Source organism: Otolemur garnettii, unplaced genomic scaffold, assembly GCF_000181295.1.
Source record: "Otolemur garnettii isolate 467f Iridium unplaced genomic scaffold, OtoGar3 scaffold00125, whole genome shotgun sequence".
Taxonomy (NCBI): Eukaryota; Metazoa; Chordata; class Mammalia; order Primates; family Galagidae; genus Otolemur; species Otolemur garnettii.
The window spans coordinates 530,878-539,553 of NW_003852520.1; the positions used below are offsets into that span (position 1 = coordinate 530,878).

At 38.1% G+C, this 8,676-nt stretch overlaps 1 protein-coding gene and 1 pseudogene across 4 annotated transcripts in view; both read right to left on the minus strand.

The window, feature by feature from the left end:
* The window catches only part of FRS2 (fibroblast growth factor receptor substrate 2), a 135,826-nt gene that overhangs the window by 53,711 nt on the left and 73,439 nt on the right, over positions 1-8,676 (minus strand). The window lies entirely within an intron of this gene.
* Positions 7,443-8,670, minus strand: LOC100956731 (annotated as a pseudogene).

Sequence of the window (8,676 nt, forward strand, 5' to 3'; positions counted from 1 at the left end):
AAAAAAAAAAAAAAAAAAAGAAGAAGGTCAAAGGTCGATGGCTTTTCTGGCTTGGAAACTTTCAGCTGAAAGATCTTCAGTTATCCTTATACTTTTCCCTTTGTACATAATACTTTTCTTACACCTGGATGCTTAAAGAAGTTTCTCCTTCATACTAACACTGGCGAAATTAATTACAACATGTCTATGAGATGCTGTGTTTAGACTGACTCATGCTGGGGTTCTGAAACTATCTACTATCTGAATTTCTGTGTCTCTTGCAATACTTGGGAAATTCTCCCTTGTCATGTCTTGAAGCAGAGAATTTGTGCCTTTGGGACCATTCTCTTCTCCTTCAGGAATCCCTATAATTTGGATGTTTGATTTCTTGGAATGATCCCATAACTCTTTCAGGGAATATTCTGTTCTTTCTCTCCATTTTTCTGCCTCGTTGAATGCTTGGGATAGTTCAAAAGTCTTGCCTTCTTTATCTGAGATTCTTTCTTCACACTGCTCAACTCTATTTCTGAGGGACTCTGCTGTATTTTGAAGCTCCTCAAATACCTTTTCAATTCCTGAAGCCGCTGTATCTTTCCTCATTGTGTCCATATCCTTGGTGACTTTGTATTCACTAATTTCTTGAGACAACTTCGTAACTGTTTTTTGGTTCTCTGTTACCATCTTTTCCTTCAGTCCTATTATCTTATTTGCCATCCACATTCTATTACTGACATTTCAGCCATTTCTCTGTGGATGGAATTCTCTGTTGTATTTTCTTTAATGTCCCCAGGAGGTGTTGATCTGCCCTGATTTTTCATGTTGCCAGAGTTCTTCTGTGATTCCTCCTCATGAGTATTTTCAGCTTCTTCCTCTTCTTCTCTTTATTAATATGTTAATTATTCTTTTCAGTTGAATTGACAGGCTGTCCCTGATGAATCCACTCCTTGCACTTGCAGTGCCACCACTGCACTAAAGCAGAGAAGTGGTGAATCCACAGCCCCAGACAGTGTCTCCAGGGGGACAAGAATCAGTAGGCAGTACTGGCCCAGATCAAAGTCGCTCTGCCAGTGCTGTCTCTGCCCACCAAATCAAGCTCACAAGCTGCCCAGGGCTCACAGGATAGATGCTTATGCACTGGGCACCATCCAGCCAATTGAATGCTGAGGACTGCAGCTCTGTAGACAGAGTAGGCCCAGAGCTCAGACAAAGTCACTCAGGCACTAGGCACCGCCTATCCAGCAAACTCAGGGGGCTGGTGCCGGGTAACAGGGCACAAGTCTAAAATTCAGATAAGATTCACTCAGGCACTGGGCACAGCCCACCCACTTGAGCTCAGACAGCCTCCACACAGTGGAAAGTGTTAATCCAAAGATGCTTAAACCTCGGCCCTGCCCACCCAATCAAGCTCAGAGAGCTGTGCTAGTAAAGGGGGCAGGTCCAAAGTTCAGTCACAAGTCAAAGTCATTTAATTCAAAAGAATGGAAATTATCCCCTGTATTTTCTCAGACCATCATGGAATAAAAGTTGAACTCAACAGCAACTTCATACTCAAATAAAATCTTCATACTCAAATAAAATCATGGAAACTAAATAACCTTATGCTTAATGATAGCTGGGTCATAGATGAAATCAAGACGGAAATCATTAGATTTTTGGGACAAAATGATAATGAACACACAAACACACTCCCCATCAAAACCTGTGGGAGACTGCAAAGGCAGTCCTTAGAGGGAAATTCATATCATTAGATGCTGTCATCAAATAAACAGGAAAAAAGCAAGTCAGCAACCTAATGGGCCATCTCAAGCAATCAGAAAAGGAAGAACAATCTAATCCCAAACCTAACAGAAGAAAAGAAATAACCAAAATTAAAGCAGAACTAAGTAAATTGAAAAAAGAATTATTCAGAAGATCAGTGAAACAAAAAGTTGGTTCTTTGAAAAGATTAATAAAATGATAAACCCTTGACTAGACTAACCAGAAACAAAAAGCCAGAAAGACTTTAAAATCTTAAATAGACCAGTATCAAGTACTGAAAACTATACAAAATCTCCCCAAAAAGAAAAGCTCTGGACCAGATAGTTTCACACCAGAATTCTAACAAACCTTCAAAGAGGAACTACTTCCTATAATGCATAAACTTTTCCAAAACATAGAGAAAGGAGGAATCCTCCCCAACACATTCTATGAGGCAAATAACACCCTGATCCCCAAACCAGGAAAGGACCTAACAAAAAAAGAAAACTATAGGCCAATATCATTAGTGAATATCAATGCAAAAATATTCAACAAGATATCAGCAAACAGAACACAACAACACATTAAAAAGGTTATACACCATGATCAAGTTGGTTTTATCCCAGAGACACAGGGTTGGTTTAACATACGCAAATCTATAAATATAATACACCACATAAACAGAATCAAAAACAAAGACCACATGATTCTTTCAATTGATGCAGAAAAGGCTTTGACAATATCCAGTATTCTGGACACTCAAGTAAATAGGCTTAGAAGGAACATTCCTTAAGCTGATAGAGGCTATCTACAGCAAACCCACAGCCAATATCATATTGAATAGAGTAAAACCGAAAGCTCTCCCACTCTATCCTATTTCATAGAAAGCACTCCCACCTGAACCAGACAAGGATACCCACAGTCTCCACTGCTATTTAACATAGTGTTGGAAGTCCTAGCCATCGCGATCAGGCAAGAGCAGATCAAAGGAGTTGAAATGGGGGCAGAGGAGGTCAAAATCTCCCCCTTCACAGATGACATGATGTTATACCTGGAATATCCCAGGAACTCAACTACAAAGCTCTTAGAAATGATCAAGGAATATTGCAGCATCTCAAGTTACAAAATCAATACCCACAAATCAGTAGCTTTTGTATATGCCAACAACTGTCAAGCCAAAAACAAAATCAACAACTCTATTCCTTTTACAACAGCACCAAAGAAGATGAAATACCTGGGAATATATCTAACGGAAGATGTGAAAGATCTCTATAAAGAGAATTATGAAACTCTGAGAAAGGAAATAGCAAAAGATGTCAACAAATGGAAGAACATATCATACTCATGGCTGGGAAGAATCAACATCATTCAAATGTCCATACTACCCAAAGCAATCTATAGATTTAATGTAATTCCCAGCAAAGCAACAATGTCATACTTTAAAGCTCTTGAAAAAATAGTACTTTGATTCATATGGAACCAGAAAAAAACCCAAATAGCAAATACAGTTCTTAGAAATAAAAACAATTCTGGAGGCATCATGTCTGTAGCTAGACTTCAGGTTATATTATAAGGCTACAGTGATCAAAACAGCATGGTACTAGCACAAAAATAGAGATACAGATCTATGAAATAGGATAGAGAATCTAGAGATGAACCCAACCACGTATCATCATTTAATTAAACCTAACAAAAATATGCAATGGGGAAAAGAATCCTTATTTAACAAATGGTGCTGGAAGAACTGGTTATCCACATGCAGAAGGCTGAAACTAGACCCACAGCTCTCACCAATGACAAAAATTGATTCTTGATGCATAAAAGATTTAAATTTAAAACACAAAACAATAAAAATTCTAGAAGAGAGTGTGGGGGAAACACTTGAAGACACTGGAAAAAAATTATGAGGACAATCCCCCCTCACAATTGCAGCAACCAGAAAAATAAATAACTGGCATTTGATCAAGCTAAAAAACCTTTGCACTGCTAAGAGCACTACAACAAACAAAGCACTCAGCCCCAGAATGGGAGAAGAGTTTTGCATGTTATGGAATCTGACAAAGGCCTGATAATTAGAATCTACAGAGAACTCAAATTAAGCAATAAGAAAAGTACAAACAACCCTCTCTGTAAGTGGACAAGAGATTAGAACAGAAACTTCTCTGAGGATGACAGACGAATGGCCAACAAACACATGAAAAAATGCTCATCATCTTTAATCATCAGAGAAATGTAAATCAAAACCACTCTAAAATATCACCTAACCCCAGCAAAATTAGCCCACATCACAAAGTCCCAAGACACCAGATACTGGCGTGGATGTGGAGAGAAGGGAACACTTCTACACTGCTGGTGGGACTGCAAACTAATACAGCCTTTTGGAGAGAAGTATGGTGAACCCTCAAAGATCTAATTATAGACCTTCCACTTGACCCTGCAATCCCATTACTGGATATCTACCCAGGAGAACAAAATCATTTTACCACAAAGACATTTGCACTCAAATGTTTACTGCAATTCAATTAATAATTGCCAAGTCATGGAAACAACCTAAGTGCCCATCAACCCATGAATGGATCAATAAACCATGGTATATGTATACCATGGAATATTATGCAGCCATTAAAAAGATGGAGACTTTACATTTTTTACATTTATCTGGATGAGCTGAAATACATTCTTCTTAGTAAAGTATCATAAGAATGGAAAGATACAATGAAGAAGAATGGACTATCCAATGTACATCATACCAATATGAAATCAATATATAAACAATTCCAAGTTCCTAGGAACAATAAAACACTATGATAGTCTAGTTCAGGGAAAGAGGGAAGTGGGAGGGGGGAGAGGAGAGTACCTATGGCAGAGAGAGGGAGGGCATGAGGTGGAATCTCACCGAATGTGCACACTGTGAGGGTGTACAACACACTCCCAGGTGAGGGGCTCTTCAACAATGTAACTTTACCCTGGAAGTGAGAACAATGTAACCTAAATAGTGTACCCTCATATTAATTTGAATAAAGTTTATAAAAAATAATAAGCAAACCAAACCCAGAGATTTATAAAAAAGAAAATCTATTTATGGATTCGGTTTATCCCAGGAATACTGGTTAGCCTAAATTGCAAATCAATGTCACTGATCACATCAATAGATAATGAGAAAAATTTCAATCACCTCTAGAGTTAGCAAATGGGAAGCCTTTCAAATTAACTCAACATCCATTTATGATTTAAAAAACAAAAATCTTTTAGCATATAAGAATAGAAAGGAACTTCTTTAAACTTTATAAAAGATGTCTTTAAAAAAAATCTGAGCAAGCATCATTCTTAATGGAGAAAGGTGAACGCGTTTCTTTTGTGATCAGAAACATGAAAATCCGAAACTGTGAATATCTACACACGTCTAAAGGGTATGGAACAGGTCAGAGGTAGATAAAGTGACCAATGGTTCAAGAGATACCAAAACAAAACCAGCCATATGTGAAACCTGATCATAGGGGGATTTGCAGATCAGGGAAAAATGAAGGACGACGTCAAGAAATGGGACTGGGATCACCAATTATCCATATGAAGAAAATGAAAGTTTATCCTTTATCTCCCACTCTCAAAAAAAATCACTTGCTAAGAGATTTAAGTATTAGATTTAAGTATTATTTAAGGGACTTTTTTGGGGGGGAGGGACCAGGAAATTTAAATATATATATATATATATATATTTTTTTTTTTTTGAGACAGAGCCTCAAGCTGTCCCCCTGGGTAGAGTGCCGTGGCATTACAGCTCACAGCAACCTCCATCCTGGGCTCAAGCGAGTCTCCTGCCTCCGCCTCCCAAGTAGCTGGGACCACAGGCGCCCGCCACAACGCCTGGCTGTTTTTTGGTTGCAGCCGTCATTGTTGTTTGGCGGGTCCGGGCTGGGGATTCGAACCCGCCACCTTAGGTGTACGTGGCTGGCGCCTTAGCTGGTTGAGCTATAGGCGCCGAGCCTAAATATATATTTTTTAAATCCACAAAAACACTGGAGTATGCTTCACTTAGAAACATTTTACAGGACTAATAACTACAATGTCTAAACAATATAATTTGCATTTTGGATGCAATTATGTCATAAAATTTCAAATAATCAGTTTATAAATTTGTTGCTTTTACTTCTACAAAAATATTCATTTAAATCCACGAGTTACAAAATTAATTTCCAAAACTCTACAGATTATAAACTATAATTGAGTTTTAGTTACATAGCAAGTGAAAAACTTAACTGAACCATTATTTGAAAATACAACACATTAAGTCATTTTTACAGTATAGGCACCAATTAAAATAATTTTCTTGGCATATGATACCACAATAATGTTCTCAAGATTTTTTTTAAAAGAGGATGTAATGGCCACTTTGACTAAAAACTAAATTCTTTACCTGAAGAACATTTTTCTTTTAATATTTGGCATTTATTCTGATAAAAATGACGTGTAAAAACCAAATTGTGCAGATCCAAACAGTAAAAAATTAACTATCAAAACTAATTCATATAAATAATTCTACAACTACTGATATACAGCCCCAGTTCAGATCTTAAGCAGACATAATATATATATTGGGCTTAAAAGAAAAACATATTACCCACTTAATAATTCCATAAATATAACTGAAAATTAATTATACAATCAAACTTACCCTTGAATGGACAAAAATCATCTTTTTTTTTTTTTTTTGTCGAGACAGAGTCCCACTCTGTGTCCCTGAGCAGAGTGCAGTGGCTTGGTAATTCACTGCAACCTCAGACTCCTGGCTTGTGGGCATTCCGCCGTCTCAGCCTGCAGAAGCCACCGGGATTATAGGAGCTCGCCGTGGCGCCTGGCTGGGTTTTTCCATTTTTTTCATGAGTCGGGGTCTCACTTTCACTCAGGTGAGTCTCAAACTCCTGAGCTCCAGCAATTCTCTCTCCTCAGCCTCCCACAGAGCTGGGATTACAGGCGTGAGCCACCACACCCAGCCATAAATCATCTTGGACTATGGTTATTTTCATATGAACCAGAAAACGCTCATTTAAATACTCTTTCCAAAAAAGAACAAATGATGCTCATGTACCGATAATTACGAAGAATAAAACTATAAACAGTTTATAGCACAATTCACTACCATAACAAAAATATGTCAGGTATTTAATCACCTGACAATTGCTTTTTCTTAACTCCAAATCCAAACATATAATATGCAATTGGGGCTGAAGATTTAAAAATGAAGCCATGCTAATTCTTCCAGTATTATCAAAAACCCATCCTTAACTAAATGATGTTGCTTGAAATTTCTAACCACGTTAAATAAGGGTAATTGCCTCTAAAGAGAAGGTAAATTTTGCACACCAAGAGGCACTTCTGCTGCTCCATCTCGCCTGTGCCTGCTTCAGACATGGGGCTCTCAAACGTCACCATCACTGAGCTTCTGGGAACATCATCCCAACTTGGTAGAAGAGTCAATACTTTTGCAGATTTCATTTCTAAGAGCTTATTAAAAACTTCCATTTTAACAAGGTACAACTTATTTCCACCTCCCCACCGATAGTCATTTTTAGCTTTTTGAAGCCTGATATTTACTTAAGTTGGATATTTAAGATCACTTTGAAAGATCTACATGATTTGTGAGTGTACAATCAAAACGTGAAAGGTATTCATCCTAGTAACTTAAGAAATAACAATACCTAAAAGCAAAACTGTATCTCAACATTTACTAGAACACAGATGAAACTATAGTATTAAAAGCTGTCCCTTACAAAATAATCTCTTTAAAATAGAAAATGATAAACACCATCACAAAATAGCTGAACAGCTTCTTCCAAATCTTCAATGTCGCAAAGATCCAAAAGGCACATGGAGCTCAGGAATTAAGCATTGCTAAGTGTGAAGTAGCTTTGGTGGGTTTCTTTGAGTCCATGTGAAACAAAACCCAATTATAAATTCCTTGGGAGGATTCATCAGCTGAACACTTCTGAAATTTTTCAATTAATTTCTTCACCATTTTGTCTGTAATGCCAGGACAGGCAGCTTTAGCCATAGCAATACTTTTCTCGAGTTCTTCAATTGCCTGATTCCTGCTAGCATTATTTTCATCCTGCTGTTTAAGCTCAGCAAATGGAGGTGAGATTATCATTGACAAACAGCTCAGGGTTTGCGCAAGATCTTGTTCTGCGCCATTCTCTAGTTTCTTTGCATCAGGCTTCTGCCGCACAGCGGTAAAGCTCCACTCAGGGTGAGTATTATTCTCCTCACTTGTGGATTCCGAATCAGAGCCCTCAGAATCCGAATCCTCATCACTGTGTCCTTCTGCCTTCCATCTTTTAATCAATCTATCAGTTCAGTCAGATAAGAAGTCCTCTTTGAATTTTTCACAATGAATTTGTGTTTCAGAAGTTCTTTAGCTATAGGACAAAATGAGGGATCTTTGTTCAGGCAAGCATCAATGAACTCCTTAAAAGACTTAGTAAAGTCTCCAACAAGAGTTGGAGGGTTGTTTTTTGGAATAAGAAACAGAACTCGCACTGGATTCATATAGAGTTAGGTGGCTCTCCCTTGGCCAGTTCAATAGCAGTAATTCCCGGTGACCAAATGTCAGCTTTTGAGTCAGAAGCTGACTGTTGAATAACTTCAGGAGCCATCCAAATGGAGTTCCCACGAAGGTATTTCTTTTAATTTGTGTATCTGTCAGCTGGCCAGCAATTCTGAAGTCAGCAAGTTTAACATCTCCTTGTTCTCAGAGCAAGACATTGGCAACTTTTATGTCTCGGTGAATTTTCTTCTCTGAATGCAAACAGTCCAGACCTTTCAAAATTTCCTTCAGCGTGGTAGCAATCTGGAACCCATCAAAAGGACCAGCTCGAAGAAGATCCAGTGCAGAACCACCGCCTAGGTATTCCATTACTATCCACACCACCCAGGTATTCCATTATTATCCACACCACCCAGGTA